At 40.5% G+C, this 19,912-nt stretch overlaps 1 protein-coding gene and 1 pseudogene across 4 annotated transcripts in view; one reads left to right on the top strand and one right to left on the bottom strand.

Moving 5' to 3' along the window:
* Window positions 1–19,912, top strand: part of DENND5B (DENN domain containing 5B) — a 170,637-nt gene that overhangs the window by 77,822 nt on the left and 72,903 nt on the right. The window lies entirely within an intron of this gene.
* On the bottom strand, window positions 8,160–8,978 carry LOC150011556 (isochorismatase domain-containing protein 1 pseudogene; annotated as a pseudogene).

Genomic DNA, 19,912 nt, shown 5'->3' with positions numbered 1-19,912 from the left:
ATTCAGGCTGACAGAATTGAAGTGCAGTCTCCTGACTGCTGCTCTCAGGCTTATTTTACCACTTTTTGTTTTTTCTTTTCTATTTTAAATTATAAGTGAGGCTGAGCCAAGTAGGCTATATTTGTACTTACCCATCTTGTGTGTATGTTGACACTATTTGTGTGTTGACAGCCCTTCACAAGGCTGTTATTTTCTTCGGTTTATCCTACATATGTATTCCAGTGTTTCAATGCTTGTTGTCAGGAAATTCTTCTCTAATGGCCAGTCTAAATTCTTTCCTTTCCTCCAGCTCTCACTTTTTTAGTTCTAGTCATTACCTGCATATCAGTGCTTTGTATCTGAAAGATTTAACTTTAAGTAACTATTTCTTCCTTTCTTGCTTTATTCCCTGATTGGGGGGGGGGGGGGGTAAGGGCTAGAGAGTTACTGAAAGACACAGGTCTTGGAGTTTAATACTCTGGTGTAATAATCCATTAGGAAAGAGAATTTTTTAAAATTGTATTTTATTGATTATACTATTACAGTTGTCCTGACCTTTCCTTGTTGGCCCCCCTCCACACAGCAACCCCTTCTTCCTGAGGCAATCACCCAACTATTGTTCATGTCCATAAGTCGTGTGTATAAGTTCTCTGGCTACTCCATTTCCTATACAGTACTTTACATCCCCATGGCTATTCTGTAACTATCTATTTGTACTTCTTAATCCCCTTACCTCTTCACCTATTCTCATGTACCCGCCTTGCATCTGGCAATCATCAAAATGCTCTCTGTATCCATCATACTGTCTGTTCTTCTTGTTTGTTTAATTTTTTAGATTCAATTGTTAATAGATATAAATTTTGCCATTTTATTGTTGATAGTCTTGACCTTTTTCTTAAATAAGTTTCTTTAACATTTCATATAACAATGGTTTGATGATGATGAACTTCTTTAAGTTTTTTCTTGTCTGGGAAGCTCTTCATCTGTCCTTCGATTCTAAATGATATCTTTGCTGGGTAGAGCATTCTTGTCCAAAGGTCCCTGCTTTTCATGACTTTGAATACTGTACTTCTTGCCAATTCCTTCTAGCCTGCAAAGTTTCTTTTGAGAAATCAGCTGACACTCTTATGGGAATTCCCCTGTAGGTAGCTAACTTCTTTTCTTTTGCAGCTTTTAAGATACTCTCTTTGTCTTTAACCTTTGGCAGTTTAATTATGATGTGTCTTAGAGTGGGTCTCTTTGCATCTATCTTGTTTGGGAATCTCTGTGCTTCTCGGACTTGCGTACCTATTTCCTTCCCCAAATTAGGGAAGTTTTCTTTTATTATTTTTTCAAATAGATTTCCAATATCTCGCTCTTTCTCTTCTCCTTCTGGGATCCCTATGATGCAAATGTTGGCCCTCATGAAGTTGTCCCAGAGGCTGCTTATACCATCCTCATCATTTTTGGATTCTTTTTTCTTCTTCTTGTTCTGATTGGTTGTTTTTTGTTTTCTTACGTTCTGTATCATTGATTTGAGTCTACTCTACTGTTGTTTCCCTGTACATTGTTTTTTATTTCGATTAGTGTATCCTTCATTTCTGACTGGATCTTTTTTATGCTGTTGAAGTCTTCACTAAGTTCTTTGAACATCCTTGTAACCAGTGTTTTGAACTCTGCATCTGATAAATTGCTTATCTCTATTTCATTTAGATCTTTTTCTGGATTTTTGATCTGTTCTTTCATTTGGGCTATATTTCTTTGTCTCCTAATTTTGGCAGCCTCCCTATGTTTATTTCTGTGTATTAAGTAGAGCTGCTTTGACTCCATGTCTTGGTAGTATGGCCTAAGGTTGTAGATGTGCTGTAGGGTCTAGTGGCACAGCCTCATCTATCACCCAAGCTGGGTAATCAGGGTTCACTCTTTGTGTGGGCCGAGTACATCATCCTCTTATAGTTGAGCTTTGGTTGCTCTTGGCAGATCAATGGGAGAGATTTACCCAGGCCAGTCAGCTGCAAGGACGGGATGTGATCGAGGACCATCAATCTCCGCCCTCCATGGAGGATCAGCTGTGCAGGGTCAGGGTGGTGGTGCTCTGATGTGATCTTTAGCTGTCCACTGGGTGCACTGGCCCTGGGGTTTTCCAAGAGGTACAGGCCGAGGTCAGCCCCCGCCTGTGTTTTGCCTGGGCCACCCTGCCTGAGCTATAAAGCAAGCTGAGATGGCTGCTACTTTGCTGGGCTTGGAGATTCCCAGGTGAAGCCAAGCTGTGAACCTAGGCTGGCTGCTGCTAGTGCCAGGCCTAGAGTTCACTGAGGCCAGCTGTTGCTTGTTTGAGAGGATTTAGGAAGTTGTGAAGCAGGAGCGAAGACCAGCCATTCACATGAAAAAGCAGCTTGGGTGGTCCTGTAAGTTGGATGGGGCAGAGTCTCTGGGTATCACAAAGGTGGATCAAACAGTATTAGCCAGGTTTATAGAATCTCACATATGGCCCTAGCTTGCCGGCTCTCGGGGGATAGGGTTTAGAAAAGGGACAATGGCCTCTGCTTGACTTGATGCCAGACACTTCAGTTTCTCCCTGTATGCCCTGGTGCCTTTCGATCTGCTACCCTGGTGCTGCAGCCCAGAGGGAGTGAGTCTGAGTAGGTGAGTCCGTGTGTGGGTTAAGATGAACTGCTTGGGGTTCCAGCAGTTTCTTCTACTGACTCAATCCCCACTGGTTTTTGCAACCAGAAGTTGTGAGAATTTATCTTCCTGGCACTGGAACCCTGGGCTGGGGGACCTGGTGTGGGGCTGAGACTGCTCACTCCCAAGATATTCCTCCTGAATTTTTATTCACCACACATGGATGTGGGACCAGTCCATTCCACGTCTGTGCCCCTCCCACCAGTCTGGATGGCTGTGGTTTCTTTAATTCCGTAGTTGTCAGACTTCCATTCAACTCAATTTCTGATGGTCCTGAGTGATGGATGTTCTATATTTTAGTTGTAATTTTGATGTGGTTGTATGAAATAGAATTTTGGATCCTAGATACACAAAGTATCTTCACGGTTATTTAGTTCAGTGTCCTGATGTTTTCCCAAGAAGGAATACTGGTTTTTGAAGTCATAACAATCCTGGATTCAGATCTCTGCTCTGTCACTTACTAACAAGAATCAGGGACAAGTTACATAATCTTCAGTTCATTTTTATAGGCATAACAGGTTTTTTTTTAATTACTTTTCATCACTGACTTATTGTGAAGACTAAATAAGAAAACCTATACAAAATACTTTGGGCATAGTTGGCTGACTACAACGTGATAGCCAATGTTGTTGTAATTATTAGTTTTATTAGTCCTGCCTAATCCTCTATGATTTATGCATGTCTTGAATTATGAGGGTCTAATATATTACTGTATCTAAAGTATAACTTTAACCCTTATTTCAAGGTTGACAACCTAATAACTGTTCTGTTATACTGAGTGTCATACCCCCCCTTTTTTTTAGAAAAACCCTTTATTATCATATTTTCTGCTTTAATTAGCACTGTATGTCTCACTGCTTGTAGTCTGTCCTGAGGTCTCATCTTTCTGCTCTGTTTGATCACTTTATCACATCTGGTTTATGGGAGTCTGTTGAAAGGTTATAGTTGATTAACATATACCTATTGATTTCAGGTTCAAATGAGGAATGATTATGTATGAGCATGTTTTTGCACTCAAATTATTTTGTGTAATATGTCAAGAACAAGTATGACTCCTGAGATTATAGAAATATATATATACACTTAAGAGTGTTATACAAGAAAACCTCATGGAATAATTTTATAACTATTCACTGCAATCACTCTGTGTTAGGAATTGTACTATAAAAATGCCTTGTACATTTTGGTTGTTTATCCCTATCTTTAATCCTCTCAGCAGTGAGTTAGTACTATTATCAATGTTTTATCAAGGAGGAAATTGAGGTTCAGGGAAGCTGATTAAGCTGTCCAGTATCTCACAGCTATTACATAATGTGGTGGAGCTAAAAATGGGGCTTGAATCAGTCTTTCTGCAAAGCACTTAACCACCATGTTAACTGTATTGGGCACTGCACTTAACCTTTCCTTATCTGTCTCAATATTTTTATAAACTCATTCTGCAGGTCTATTGTAAAGGTACCCTGCTAAGTAATTATAGAGTAAAAAAATGAAAGCTTTGTAAATGCAGGTTTCAGCATTGACAATGTTTCTCCCATTAAAGAAAGACTTTTCATTTAGATGAATAAAATAAAAGAATCATTATATTGATTTTGTACTCTGGTGCCCTCCTTTATTCTTCTTGACTGTGTTAAAGGGGTTTTAATAACATCTGATACTTCATTTCTTGTTCACTGATAAAGCTATGTCATAAATTTTTGAAATATTGCAGGTGTTGAAAAATTACCATGAAATCCCAAAGTGAATCAAAGTAGATGGATTTCAGTGAAGAAATTGTCCTTCTAGACTGATTTGACATTCTAGTCACAGCCCATTTAAACAGATTCAGTCTGTTATTTAGAGAGTATGTACATCACCGTCACTTTGCTGTGCTAACTATCTAGAAATTTCAGGTAGAGAATTCACCAGGAGGTAAAAGCTCTTTTCTGGTACCCCAAATCAGAAGAGAGCACTTTCTCCTGCACCCTGGAAATACCTGGACCAAGACAGGGAAGATTGGAATGTGATCCTCTTTTCAAAGGAATAGTGGAAGAATTAAAGGTAGGGGAATTTAAACACCAGTATCTAACTTTTGATACCAGTGATTAACGTCTCAGGACCATCTGTGGTTGACTCTTCTCTGTGGAAATACGCAGTTACCCACAGCCCACACTGCACTGCCCGCCTGCACCTCCCACAGTGCCCCTCTCCTCTCTGTAAGTCATGCGTGAAGTGACCTTGTCAGACAGTAGAAGCTGTGTGAGGTTTTTCTGGAGAAAGTTGGGAGTCTTCTATTCACAACTTATTGGTCATGCTCAGCTAAACATCATAGCTTACTGGTTATGGAGTTTATAAATCATAAAAGCAGACTAGATATTTTCATGGCAGAAAGTAGGTTCCCATGATCTGTATCTTAAAAGCAGCAGAGTATGATCAGCTTTGGCCAATATTTTTATACTATTAGCTTTATTTTGTGATGATGGAATCTTAGTATTTAGACATTTCTTAATGATTTTTTTTTTGTTGTTGTTGTTATATATTCAAGAAACTAGTCCTTGTCAGTTTACGTGTAACATTTTTTTCCAATTTGTGGCTCTTCATTTTCTTTCCTGTGAGTCAATAAAAAGACCCAAATACATGTGCTTTTAGAATTCTTCAGTTCTTCCATCACTGCTAGGAACACAGCATGCAGATCAGTCCATCGAGCTGCTTTGTTTTTCCCTTCCTTGATCACAGAGGTGACCTTCCAACCAGGATGTTGTCCATTCACCTTGGAACTGTCATTCATGAACCAAGCAGCTCTTTGTTGGTCACCTGAGAGGTGTTTATAGGATACAGTCCAAGTGATGATAGAATCTAGCAGCTCATCACTCAGTTCCAGAGTCAGTCCTGTGGGAAAAGAGGCCTCTGGTTGTATCTCCTTGTAACAGGTTTCCAGTATAAACCATTTCCATTTATTGTGCAACTCTTCTGAGCACTACCTTCTCTTGTTAGTGTGTTTTTCTGATATCATCCAAGACATCATGGGTATTTCAGGTTTCAAGATTATTTTATGTCTTTCAGTCATAGGGACAGTTTAGAGTAATGTTTAATAGCAAGCTAGTAACTACTTCTCAAAGGACAAATCTCTAGTCCAACATCCCAAAAGTTGTCACAGAGAGGCACTCACAGGCTTTTACCAGAGGCCTCAGTCTGTCATCATCATCATCATCATCATCGACTGGACTACTGAACAAAGTTTGGCTTCTTTTCTGTACTGTGGGCCTAGGTTGTCTTATTTCCATTTAGCATGTCCAGTTAATATTGCTTAAAGGGTGATGTATATGCCTTCTGGGGGAAGTGTTCCCCATTTAGACAAAATGTCCATTCCCATAGAACATTCACACAATGCCTTTTTAAACATTCCAGTTTCCACCCAGCCTTCCACCTTAATCCTACCAGCCTTAACATTTTTATATTCTATTAATCTAATTATAGCTTGCATCAAGACTTCACCAAAGGGTTTAGGGTACTACAGTGCATGAGGCTCCTGTATAAATTGAGTCCCAGAAACATCTCTACCCTCTGACTATTTTACCCACTTTTGAGCATTAGGCTTTGGGTCGCCTGCAGGGGGTTGAGCCAGGAGACCCTGGCCCTTTTGTCTTATCTTTATCTTGATTCCTCTGACTCTTGCCCCCCAGGCAATTCCAGACCTGATTTCTCATTGTAATCTTTGCCTTCTTGTTTTAAATTTCTCCAAACAGAGGTAAATAGACTATACTTGCTTAGGGACCTTTAATATAAGGGGATTGGCAGGGGCCCCTTTGGTCTACCTAATCTTAATAGTAGTGCTATATTAAGACCTTTGTTTCAGCCACATGATGTTCGTTTTATTCATCCCATTTCTTAGTAACCATCTAAAGATACCCTGCTGGGATGAATTTCTTGACACTTCCCTTTCTTTTTCTCTTTGTTTTGCTTCTGTTAACATTTGGTTTAGTCACCTGGTTTCTTTCTTTTTTGAAATAAAATTTTATTTATTTATTTTTAGAGAGAGGGAAAGGGAAGGAGAGAAACTGATATCGATCTCTTGCCTCTCCCACACCCCCAACTAGGGACCTGGCCCGCAACCCAGACATGTGCCCTGACTGGAAAATCGAACCGGCAACCTTTTGGTTAGCAGACCAGCGCTCAATCCACTGAGCCACACCAGCCAGGGTTATTAACCTGATTTTTTAAATAAGTGTTTAAAATTTCCACCCTGCCTGGGATGGTTCCTTATCTCTCCCCTCTGCCTTTTTGCATTTTCTTGTTAAATTATTTAATGTTTTTATTAGCATCTGTAAGGTTTGTGAGGGGAAGCTTGAGACAGCAAATCTGACTGTGACGTTGTACTTACACAGGGTGGTGGTGCGATATTTATCATGCCCTGGATAATGGCCATATTTCGTGAATAAATACCCCAGTTATCCTAAAGCCAACTCAGCATGGCTTATATATCAATTGCTTCCTGGGGTGCTCCACTTGGCATTTGTTGGGGGAGTCGGGCAGTCCCCCTTCTAGGGTAGACAGACTCTGCAGTAGCTTTCATCCACTCCACCCGACTGTCTATTCCCTTGGGAATAACCTGTGTGTCTGGATCGTAGGTAGCCATCTGTGACTGTCCTTATAGTTAGCTGTGGGTTCTGCATCAACCCAAATGCACTTCCACTCTGCAGCACTGAAAAACAAAGGCCCTGCTTCTAAATTACTCTCTCATTCCATTTTAGTAAAGGTTCTTCAGGAGGCTGGTTATACTAATCTACAAAATGAGACAGCTCCTTCACACCATACCCCCTGATTTCAGGAGTTTCTTGGTTTTGCCCCCCCTGATCCCCCAGGGATTTTGGTGACCAGAGATCTTAGCGGCACTCCTTGTTGTCCCTGCATAATTTTCCCTTTTGTCAACAGCTTTAAAGCCAGTTGGCGGAAGCTCAGATTGACCAAAATCTGAGTTTATTAGAAGATATATTCAAGATTCTTGTAAAGATATTCAGCTAAAGTAATACTTGAAAGATTTTAAAACAACACTCCAGTAATTAACTAAAAAGAGACCATTGTCCTGGCCATGTGGCTCAGTTGATTGGAGCATCATCCCGTAACTGAAAGGTTTCAGGTTCAATTCCCAGTCAGGGCATATGCCTCTGTTGCAGGTTCGATCCTTGGTCTGAGCGTGTACAATCCCCCATCAGAGTGTACATGGGAGGCAACTGATCAATGCTTCTCTTTCTCACTGATGTTTCATCTTCTCCCTTCCCTCTCTCTAAGAGCAATGAAAAAAAAATGTCCTTGGGTGAGGACTAAAAAATATATATTAAAAAGAAAAAAAGAAGGTAAGCAGCACCCGAAGGCTTTAACATTTGTAACTAAATGCTGGTACCCGAATGGTCTGACTGGTTAAGTTTTAATAAGAGGCGCAAATAAAGAGCGATTTTTTGACTTAACATTGTAGTTCAAGTAGAGACAAGCTTGTTTGGGCCTACAGCCTGCCACCTGATGGTGAGTAGGGTACCAATCCTTCAAATGGAGAGCAGACACGACTCTGGAGCACTTGCCTTAATTAGGTTCTGAATTTCCTTGAATTTTGGATGGTTTTTATCAGCCACCAGCTATAGCAGAACAGCCTTGATAGTAGTCACTGTGATCCCAGTTTGAGCAAGACACTGAAGGGCAAACATCCTGCCCATCATGCTTCTGGATGAAGTGGCAGCAGCAATGAGATGAGTGAACCTCAGTACCTTAGCCTACTAGCTCCAGAGCTGTTTGTTGGTTGCATAAATGAGTTTCTATTCCAAATAACACAATACTCCTGACTCCAGGAATCTCTGCTAATGCCAGTTCTACTACTGGTAATACCATTGAAAACTTGGTCTTTGTTAGTACCTGTCAAAACAATTTAACAGTGCTTCCAAGACCTTTAGGATACTGTTCTATCACACTAACTGGAATTCATAAAATCCGGGCCCCTTGTAACAATCTTTGTCTCACACTAATAATTCCCCCAAAATACTTGATGGCTGGTCTGAACCTTCCCTGCATATCACAAAAGAAAAACACAGTGCTTGAAGATGTAAGATTTCCAAGGGGAGGGAGCCGGATCTGCAGCGGGGAGGCATACCTTGCTGCACTTGTTCTCGGGGAAACCCGTGGGCAGGTCCACGGACTGACCCCGCTTTTCAGGGAAAGAGCAGCTAAACCATGAATTTGCTGGCATGTCAGCTGGTTTGTGTACAGGCTGAGGAACCTCTGGGTGAGCAGCTCATAGTGGGTGCCATGGGGCGCTGACGAGGGCCACAGGAAGACCCCGAGAAGCTGAAGAGCACAGGGATCTTGCCCATGGCCCCCGGCGCCCACACCATAGCAGGTGGGCAACGTGGGAACTGGGACCCTGCGCTGCCCTGTTCCCTCCAGTGCGTCTGATGGCTCCAAGGCTGCCGAAGCGCAGACCTAGTTTTTAATTTTTAATTTATTTTTATTGAGGTATAATTGACATATAACATATTAATTTCAGGTGTACAGCATAAGATATTTTTATACACTGCAAAATGATCACAGTAAGTCTTTTTTCCCCCCCTTTCACAATATACAGGAATAATTTTCGTATGCTTTCAGCTTATTGACATAAAGTCTTAATGATATTTCCTTATCTTCTTAATCTCTGCTATGTTCAGTTTGGTCTCCCTTTTCGGTCCTAATACTGCTTCTTTGTTTCTGCTTTCTTTTCCCCTTTATTTTTCTTATGTAAAGGGTGTCTTTTTAAAGAACTTTTACCTTTTTTGCTACTTTCTATTGTATCTTTGTTTTTCTGTTTTATTAATTTCTGGTTTTTCTTTTCACTTCCTTTGGACTTATTACTTTACACATACATCACCTAAACTTAGCATCTTACTCATTTGAGTTTTGTGTTAGCTTCATTCCACAAGTCTTAGTATCTGATATTTCCATTATTCAGTCCTAAAATATTAATTTTCATTTATTTTAACTGTTTGTCTTGCTTTTCTCCCTTTTTTCTTTTTTTGTCTTTTTTGAAATAATTGAAATGCTCTTTTTTTTTTATTGCAGCTTTTTCTATTTAATTAGTACCGAGGTTATGTGCTCAGTTTCTTTTTCTTAGTGGTAAATTTTGAGATATTAAGACAAACACTTAGTTTTATGTTAATCAGAACCTTTAAAATATAGATACTGTAAAATGATTATTTGTTATAGTTCAGAATTTTGATAATCCCTCAACTTAGACATTTTATTTTATGTACTCAGTTTGCAATTTTTTAAAAAAAGATTTTATTTATCTAATTTTAGAGAAAGGGGAAGGGAGGGAGAAAGATAGGGAGAGAAACATCAATGTGTGGTTGCCTCTTGTGCCCCCCCAAGTGGGGACCTGGCCTGCAACCCAGGCATGTGCCCTGACTGGGAATTGAACTGGCGACCTCTTTGGTTCGCAGGCTGGCACTCAATCCACTGAACCACACCAGCCAGGGCTGCAATTTTTTGATAATTAACATTTCATTTCGAATCATAGATATTTCTTCTGGGATCGGGCTTCTTCTTTCTAAAGTATATTCTTAGATGTTCTTAAGTGAGATGGCATTCTCTATTAGATTTTGTTAATCTGAAATTGTGTTTATTTTGTCCTTATTTTTGAAAGATGGTTTTAATGTATATTAAATTCTAGGTTTTTAAAAAATTTTTTCTCCTAGTACTTTGAGAATAATGTTCTATAATCTTCAGTGTCCAGTTTGGCTGTTGAGAAGTCATCTATTGCAGTAAAACTATTTGTCATTCCTTAGTCAAATATGTGTTTTTTCACTCTGGCTCTATATAAGATTTTCTGTTTGTCCTTGGTGTCCTATATTTTGGCTGATTTATCTAGATGAGGATTTCTTTTTTTTGTCCTGTTTGTGATTCATTGTGTTTTTTAAAACCTAACACCTTTTATCAGTTTTGGAGAATACTCAATCATTTTTCTAAATACTACTTCCATTCGTCTTTTTTTTTTTAAATCTTGCTGAAACACAAATTAAGAACATAAATCTTACTCAGTCTCCCATATCTTTCAACCTCTTCTTCTGTCTTTGTCTCTGTGCTGCATTTTGAGTGATTTCTCTGTATGTCTCCCAGCTTATTCTCTTTGTTACCTGTATCTAATTTGTAGATAACCCTTCCTTTAACATTTTAATTTCAGTGGCCCTATAAACAGTTTTACTCCTTAATTTTTCCTTTAATTTCCTTAAACATAAAACATACATATTTTGTATTCTTTCTCAGAATGATTTTCAGTATCTGATGGGTTGTGTATCAAGGGTACATTCCTCCATGAAGGCTTTATATTTTCTTTCACTAGGCATCTGAGTTCACCGGCAACACAAGTTTACTTGAAATAAAGTACTCAACTTAATGTTTCTTTGAGAAACGCAGTACCATGAGTTGGGGCTCCAGACATACCTGAAAGATATTTGACCAAGGAATGGCAGGTAGAATTCCAGCAGATAGGAATTCTCGGGGAGGCTCTTTTTCCTTCTGAAAGTTAGGGCAGGACAGACAGCTTTCCTAGTGTGAGAAACGCTCACAATAAAACACCGGGACACAGGACTTTAGCAGCAAAGCGAGGCGTTTATTCACGAGTCTGCAGAGTTGGGCGCACCGCCAGCCAGGAGCATGTGTGCACGTGGAGTAGAAAAAGAAAACTGGTTTTGTACTAATGCGATTAGCTCCCCCTTCTCTCTCCTTCTCCCATTACTGGTTAATGCAGGTTCACAGTCTAATGCGATTAACTACTTAACTCAGGGTGTGATTAACTAAGGGTAATCTTTGTATAGGTCTATCTCCAACTTATTTGCAAAGTTATCTAGCTACATCTTCCCATTTCTCTGTTTGGTGACAACAGTCTTCCTCCTTTTGGTCCCAGAGATATGTGTGAGGATCTGCTGAATGTCATTTCCTTGCCCCCTTTCCATGATTCATCTGTTAATTATCTCCTACTGGTTTGAGAGTCACTGGCTTGCTTCTTTATCCCTAACACTAGGTAGTACAGGTTTTGTTTGTTGGTTGGTTCTTTTTCTTTCTTGATCTCTTTCCTGAGATTTTTACCCTCTTTGTGTCCTAGCTTTATGCAAGAGGACCTACTGTCTGTACTGAAGGGAAAATAAGCCATGTATATCTTTCAGTGTCTAGTAGGAGAGGGAAAAATTGGTCTTTACTTCCCATGTGTAAGTTTTCCATTGTCAAAGCAAGAAAATAGCCCAGGGTGCTAGTTTCCATTATTTAAGAATTTGTGTTTTCTATGAGATTGAATACTTTTTCCATCAACCAGACTGTTAGGGTTTGATTCGACTGCTTACAACCCTTTCAGCCGAGGTCCAATCAGGAGACAGATTAAACTATGCAATAATTTAAACAAAGGAGTGTAATATGAAGAATTATTAAGCTACACTAGGAAAGTAAGTATAAAGACATGAAGGAAACTCTAAAGGATACCCAAGGAAGGACAGAATTGGAGTGGGGGCCCCACTTCCCAAGACTGAGGTTCATTCCTCATTAAAGAAAGTGTGATTGCAGGTCATCAGGTGGTGGAGAAGGTCAACGGATTGCCTGGGTCTGAGCTAATCCTCAATCACTGGGCAAGTAGAAAACAGACCTTGAGGCACAGGTGAGCTGTGGGTGGTGAACAGACAGGCGTACAGAAGTTGTCAGGGCGCCACTGTGGGGGTGAGATCTGAGTGTGCATTATCTGTGTTAGGAGAGTCCCGTGAAGGTGACCACTGGCTCATCGCTGAGACTGCTTACTCTGCATGTGGCTGGGGCAGTGTGCCACCAGGTGTCCTCACATATCTGCACCACTGATCAGCCATGTGAGAGGAGCATGAACAAACAAAACACTGCACACCTGAACTGAGAAGCCCCTTCCTGCTGCAGTGTCTCTCCAGTGCTTCTACTGCTGAAGCTTAACATTGTGCTCACTAAAAGAAATGCTTACAGTCCAGTCCATTGCCATACACCATGTACTGAGTGAATTCGGAGCTGAGAGGCAATAAATAGATCACTGGCACAGGAGCTAATTGCTTTAAACTTTGAGCCTTGCACCTGTGTCTGACTTATAATCGAGAAGAAAGGAAAAAGCAGCCCCCAGGAACTGATCTAGCTCTCACAGCCAGGCCTCACGTGACAACTACGGGATATAAACAGTCCACAAGAACGTCCACTTCAAATATGGTCACTGTGCAGCCCACAAAATACCAAACATCCTCCTCTCTTGCTAAATTAGTAACTCCTACTTCACTTCCTTACCAGTCACAGCTTTACTCCCACTTCAGTCTTTAGATAAGCTTTATTGAGATACCCAGTGATAGAATTGCCTGGATTTCTGACAGCATCCAATTCAAAGCATGTCTCCACTTCCCTTAGACCCTGGCCAAAATTATCCAACAAAGCCTAAATGCTATAATAGATTCTCTCTAAACCCTCTTACTAAGACGTCGCATATTTCCCCAGGGCGTGCATTCTTCCTCTCTGCAATGAGTAATAAACCCAACTATTCAAATACAGGTGTGTTCTTGGGATTTTTGTAAGAGCATTGACAGAATAAATGATTGCCAAGTTTGTCTTTTTTAAATCATTTTTTATTTTTCAATTACAGTTAACATACAATATTATATTAGTTTCAGATGTCTACCCCATTGATTAAGACATTATATAACTTACTAAGTGATCATCTCAATAAATCTTATACCCATCTGCCACCATATATAATTATTAGAATATTATGTATTATATTCTTTATGCTGTACTTTACATCTACATGACTTCTTAATCCCTTTACCTCTTTCACCCATCCCCCCAACCTCCCTCCCATCTTGCAACCCTCAAAATGTTTTGTTTCTATGAGTCTGTTTCTGTTCTGCTTGTTCCCTTATTTTGGTTTTCAGATTCAACTGTTAATAGATATATACTTATTGCCATTTTATATTCATATTTTTGATATTTTTTCCTTTTTCTTAAACAAGACCCTTTAGCATTTCATAGAATACTGATTTGGTGATGATGAACTCCTTTAGCTTTTTCTTGTCTGAGAAGCTTTTCATCTGTCCTTTGATTCTAAATGATAGCTTGGCTGGGTAGAGTACATTCTTGTTCTTCATCACTTTGAATATGTCTTGCCAATCCCTCTGGCCTGCAAAGTTTCTTTTGCGAAATCAGCCGACAGTCTCATGGGAGCTCCCTTGTAGGCAACTGCTTTTCTCTTGCTGCTTTTAAGATTCTCTCTTTATCTTTAACCTTTTGCATTTTAATTGTGATGTGTATTGGTGTGGTCTTCTTTGGGTTCATCTTGTTTGGGACTTTCTGTCCTTCCTGGACTTGTATGTCTGATTCTCTCACCAGGTTAGGGAAGTTTTCTGTAATTATTATTATTTTTTAAAAATAATTTATTTGTTTTATTTTTAGAGAGAGGGAAAAGGAGAAGAAGAGGGAGAGAAACATCACTGTGTGGTTACCTCTCACTCGTGCCCCCAGCTGGGTACCTGACGTGCAACCTAGTCATGTGCCCTGACTGGGAATTGAACCAGCGACACTTGGCTCGCAGGCCGATGCTCAGTCCACTGAGCCACAGCAGCCAGGGCTGTAATTATTTTTTTAAATAGCTTTTCAATTTTTTGCTTTCTCTCTTTTCCTTCCAGCACCTCCATGGTGCAAATATTTGTTTACTTGAAATTGTCCCAGAGGCTTCTTCCACTATCCTCAAATTTCTGCATTCTTTTTAGTATTTTTATTGGGTGTTTTTTGCTTCCTTATCTTCCAAATTGCTGATTTGATTCTAGGCTTCATTTTCACTACTGCTTATTCCCTGTAAATTCTTCATTTCAGTTAGTGTATCCTTCATTTATGACTGATTCTATTTTATGGTGTTCATGTCTTTTTAATGCTGTTGGAGTTCTTGCTAAGTTCTTGAGTATCATTATAACCATTGGTTTGAACTCTGTAGCTGTTAGTTTGCTTGCCTTCATTTTATTTAGTTATTTTTCTTCTTTCACTGGGGACCTGTTTCTTTATCTCCTCCTGTGTTGGTTTCTATGTACTAGATATAGTTGTTATGTCTCCCAGGCTTGGTAGAGCGGCCTGATGTACTAGATGTCCCTTAGCATCCCAATTTACCCAAGCTGGGCAATCCAACTGCAAACCCCACTCCCACCCCCACCTCCATGTGAGTTGTGTACATGCTCCTGTTATAGTTGAGCCTTGATTTCTGTCAGCAGGTCAATGGGAGTGATTTACCCCCAACCCAATGGGCTGTGAGGACTTGCTGGGACCACTGTGGGGGATCAGCAGTGTAGCGGCCTGCCCATGGAGTAGGACTTACTTCAGTGGGGCTCAGGTACATGTTGAGCCTGCCCTTGGGTGTGTTGCTCCTGAAGATGGTTGGATGGTGCTTCAATGTGACCTGAAGCTATCTGCCAGGTGCACTGGCTCTAGGCATCGGAGGAGGTGTAGGCCAAGTTCTTCTACCTCCTGTGGTCTACTTTGGGCCTCTGGACGTGAACTATAGAGCAGTCTGCAGATGGCTGCTACTTTGCTGAGCAGAGAGGTACTCAGGAGAGGCCAAGCTATGAATCAAGGCCAGCTACCACCAGTGCTGGGCCTAGGGCTACTTAGCAAGGGATATGGGGCACACTGAGCCAGATGCTGCTTGTTTAAGAGATTTTAGGAAAGTCTGCAGCATGAGCCAAGAGAGGCCATTCATATAGAAAAGCTACTGGAAATAGCTTGGGTGGGCCCACAAGTTGGGTGGGGTGGCGTCTTGGGGAATCAACCGGGTGGAGCTAACAACCTTGGCTAGGTTGAAGGAGACTCAGATACAGTACCCTCTTGCTGGCTCTGTGGGGAAGGGCTCAGAAAAGGAGCAATGACTCTGCCAACAGTTCTGTCTGAGAGAAAGCTGCCTCTTCAGTTCTTGCCCCCGATGTCAAACAATTCACTTCCTTCCCATATGTCCCTGGTGCCTTTCAAGCTGCTGCCCCAGCATGGGAGCTCAGAATGAATGAGGCCATAAGTTCGTGGGTGGGCCCTTTACGAGGGACTGTGTGGGACTCCATAAGCCCTCCTTCTCCCTCATCGATAATCTCTGCTAGTTTCTATAGCCAAAAGTTATGGGGACTTCTCTTTCTGGCACTGGAACCCTGGGCCAGAAGGCCTGATGTTGGTCTGGGACCCCTTAATTGTCAGAGGGGACTTCAGCAGTTGAGATATCCTTTCTGATTTTTATCTGCCACAGGGGTTTGGGATCATCCCATTCTGTATCTCCACCCTTCTACCAGTCTAAATGTGGCTTCTTCTTTAAATCCCTAGTGTAGAACTTCTAGTCATCCAGATTTCAGGCAGTTCTGAATGATGGTTATTCTGTAGTTGAGTTGTAATTCTGATGTGGTTGTGGGAGAATGCAAGTACCACATTTACTTACGCTGCCATCTTGACCAGAAACTAAGTCTATATTAACCAAATGACTAGTTTCACTCCTTTTCCTTAAAAAAATAAATAAATAAATAAGGTATTCAGAAGTTTGAAGTATGTAAAGTGGAATATGATTATCCCCCTACTTTAAATTATTTAAGGGTTATTAAGTAGTTTGTTTCTCCCATTTATTATTGTAAAAAATGTAATTCTTTTTTGAAACCTAGATGTTAGTGTGTTTTTTTAAAGATTTTATTTATTTATTTTCAAAGAGAAGGGGAGGGAGGGAGAAAGAGAGGGAGAGAAACATCGATTGGCTACCTCTCGCACATCCCCAACTGGGGACCTGGCCCACAACCAGGCATGTGCCTTGACTAGAATCGAACCTGTGACCTTTCAGTTCTTAGGCTGACGCTCAATCCACTGAGCCACACCAGCCAGGGCTAGTGTTTTTTGTGTGTGTGTGTGTGTTTTTGTTTTTTGTTTTGTTTTGTTTTTTAAGAAGCTAGCTGAGTCACAAACATTGACCTGTTGTTAAGGAGGTAAGTGATTGTTATAGAATACTAATCTTTAATTAACACTGCCCTGCCAGAAGCCTGTTAGTAGTTTATTTCTATAACTTTTTATGACAACAAAACTCCATAAAAACCCAGAGTAAAACTAATAGTAATTTTTAAAATTAGCAAGTATAGATTAGAATGGTCAAGTTATTTTTGTAATAGTCCATTTTTATAGGACATATTGTACATTTTGGATACAGTTAAATTATAAAATAGTTACATGAAGTGAATATAGTTATGTTTTCCTTTCTTTTACTCTCCAGTGAGCCCTGTTCTCAAACTTCCGGAGGGGCACATGAACTGCATCTCCCTGATGGGGAGCCGGTTGTGTTTTCATCCTCTAGTCACTTCCAGAAAGCTGTGGGAGCTTCCTGAGAGTCCTTTCCCACTCTGAAGGCCTTAGGAAGCCCACATTATATTTCATCTTTAAAATCTTTACATCTTTAATATACAGGAAAAAGAAAACGTTAAAATGTGGTAATTGTTTCTAAACAGTAGTTCTAATCCCTATAAAGTCCACTTATACATAGTTAGAATGAGTCACTTGGTAACAGTTCTCTGTATGGTAAACAATCTCCATGGCTTAGTAAATGGTTGTTTGAATTTCCTTTATATTGTGCCTGGGCATGCACATAATTAATTGAGTGTATTAATATCCAGGAAAGGTGATTTTTGTGTGTACAGTCTCTTGTCTGAGGAGTTACCATTTTCTCCTGTTGAAAAATTAGTGGTTCTTTAATCTCACATGGACAAAATCTAATCAAGTCTATTTAAGTTATGGATAACTAGCAAAATTACATAGTCTTAAATGAATAAATTCACTTATTCAGGAATATTTTTGAGCATTTATTATGTGCCAGATACTCTGCTAAGTGCTGTGGTTACAAAAATAAAAAGACTCCAGTCCTTGATTGAGTGGACATCCACAGAAGAGAATCTTCAGGACATTTCCCCAGATTTGGTCTTCTTATGGTTACTTATCTGTATACCTTTCTACTCCTTTGTGTGTATGTGTGTTTTGTTAGGCCTCTCTTTTTTTAGTAAGAGGAGAAAAAAGTAACATTCAGTGGTGTCAGTAAATTTTGGTTAGCCATGGCTATAAACTAGGCTCTGTGCTTTGTGGGCAAAATGAGATTAAAAAAGACCACTCTGCAAAATGCAAATTAAAACCACAATGAGATATCACTTCATACCTGTCAGAACAACTATAATAAAAAAATCAACAAACAGTGTGGGCAAGCATGTGGAGAAAGGGAACCCTCCTGCACTGCTGGTGGGAGTGGAAATTGGTGCAGCCACTATGAAAACAATATGGAGGTTCTTCAAAAAAATTTTAAAACTACCATATTGTTACAGAACCCCAGCCTATGCTGTTCTGGAACAGCTGTGGAGTCCAATTGCCCACTGCCAAGAAGCAAGACTCCCAATACAAGAGTTTGGTGGAAAAGGAAAATGTTTATTTAAAAGTTTTACAGATTCAGAATAATGGCGGGCTTCTACCGTTATGTTCCACTCCCTTTAAAATGTTACAGAACCCCTGGGCTGCTCCAATTGAAAACAAACCTACGGGCTCTTTAGTTTGGGGCCCGATTGCCCGCCGCCAAAATTATAACTCTCAATACCAGAGTTTAGTGAAAAGAAAAAGAATTGTTTATTTAACAGTTATATAGATTTATTTATTTGCAGATTTCTGTTATTAAGTCTTATGTTCTTTAAAACACCCATAAACACATATCCTTGCCTCCCCCCTACCAAACCAGGCTAGTTTTAGAAAAGTCAGAGAAACCCTTTCCCTACTTTCCAAACACAGTTCAGCTTTACCAGTAGCTGCCAATCATTCAATCCTGATTGGGGAGACCTTGTCTGTGTTATGGGGTCCACCAGCTTTTAATCCAGAACCTCGTGGATTCTTGGCCTCCTTGTAAACTGCATAGTTAGTCCTTTTGTAATCCACATGGTCAGACTGTTCCCAGTCAAATCCACACAGTCAGCCTGGCTAAAATGTCTGCGGCTTATTTTTAAATCCCTGATTACGTCCTCTGACGCAGTGGGTGCGGTAAGAAGTTCTGACCATTCACAGAACCCCACGTAGGCTGTGTGCTTTCTCCATACCATTCCCTGGTCCAAGTCCCCTCCCATCTACCTGAGGCCTTGGATGCATTAAAGCCATTTTGCATAAAAAAGACACTAGCCACCAGCCTCAGGCATGTGGAGGCATTCTAAAAGCTGCTTCCTTCTCCCCATCCCCCAGCCGCAAACTCTGGGTTTTTTTGGAACACCCGTTTCTGTAACAAAAACACCCCAAAACATTTAGTACTGCGCCCCACCCCCCCGTGCCAAACCAGGCCAGTTTCACAATATGCCAGTCAGAGGTACCATCTTTCAGAAGCACAGAGGTCCACAGCTCCATATTCCGGGTTACAGTCCAGCATTTCAGGCATCTCCCGCTAATCCATGCTTGGTTAGGCAGGTCCCCGCAATCCAGCCTCATCAGCCATCAGCCATGCCGCCATGTTTTCCAGGCAGGTTTCCCAGTGGGTCTCCTCTTTCTTATTCCAGACCTCCTGGTGGACTCTCTCCAAACCATATGGCTTCCCCCTTACAAACCAGACCTAGCCAACTCTGTCTATATCCTTTCAGACCTTGTGGCTTTTCCTCCATCATCAAGACTGTCCCTAATTTTAAATGCTGCTCCAGAGCACCATATGTCATTGTTATATAAAGTATCTTATGCCTATCATCTGCCCTTTTACCTGGGGACAGCATAAAAGTATTTTAAGCCTATCATCCATCCTTTTGCCCTGGGCTGCAGCACAGTTATATTACCTAGCTATCAGCTTGCCATAGATATGCAAAGTACCTTAAAAGCTACATTATCTCCTTTCCTCATCCCCAAAACCTGAACTGTGGTGACTTTGGGGAGGGCTCCCCGCTCTGTTACAATATGACCCAGCAATCCCACTTCTGGATATTTATCTGAAGAAATTTGAAATATATATGCACCCCTATGTTCATTGCAGTGTTAGATATGGAAGCAACCCAAATGTCCATCGATAGATGGTTGGATAAAGAAGAATTGGTATATGTGTGTGTGTGTGTGTGTGTGTGTGTGTGTATAATGGAATTTTATTCAGCCATAAAAAAGAATGAAATCTTAACAATTTGTGATAGCATGGATGGACCTAGAAGGTATTATGCTAAATGAAATGAGTCAGACAGTAAGTAAGACAACTACCATATGATTTCACTTACATGTGGAATCTAAAGAACAA

Source organism: Furipterus horrens, unplaced genomic scaffold (assembly GCF_987537825.1).
Source record: "Furipterus horrens unplaced genomic scaffold, mFurHor1.1.pri manual_scaffold_4, whole genome shotgun sequence".
NCBI lineage: Eukaryota > Metazoa > Chordata > Mammalia > Chiroptera > Furipteridae > Furipterus > Furipterus horrens.
The sequence above is the reverse complement of the archived record's forward strand: the minus strand, read 5'-3'. Positions and strand labels throughout refer to the sequence as shown.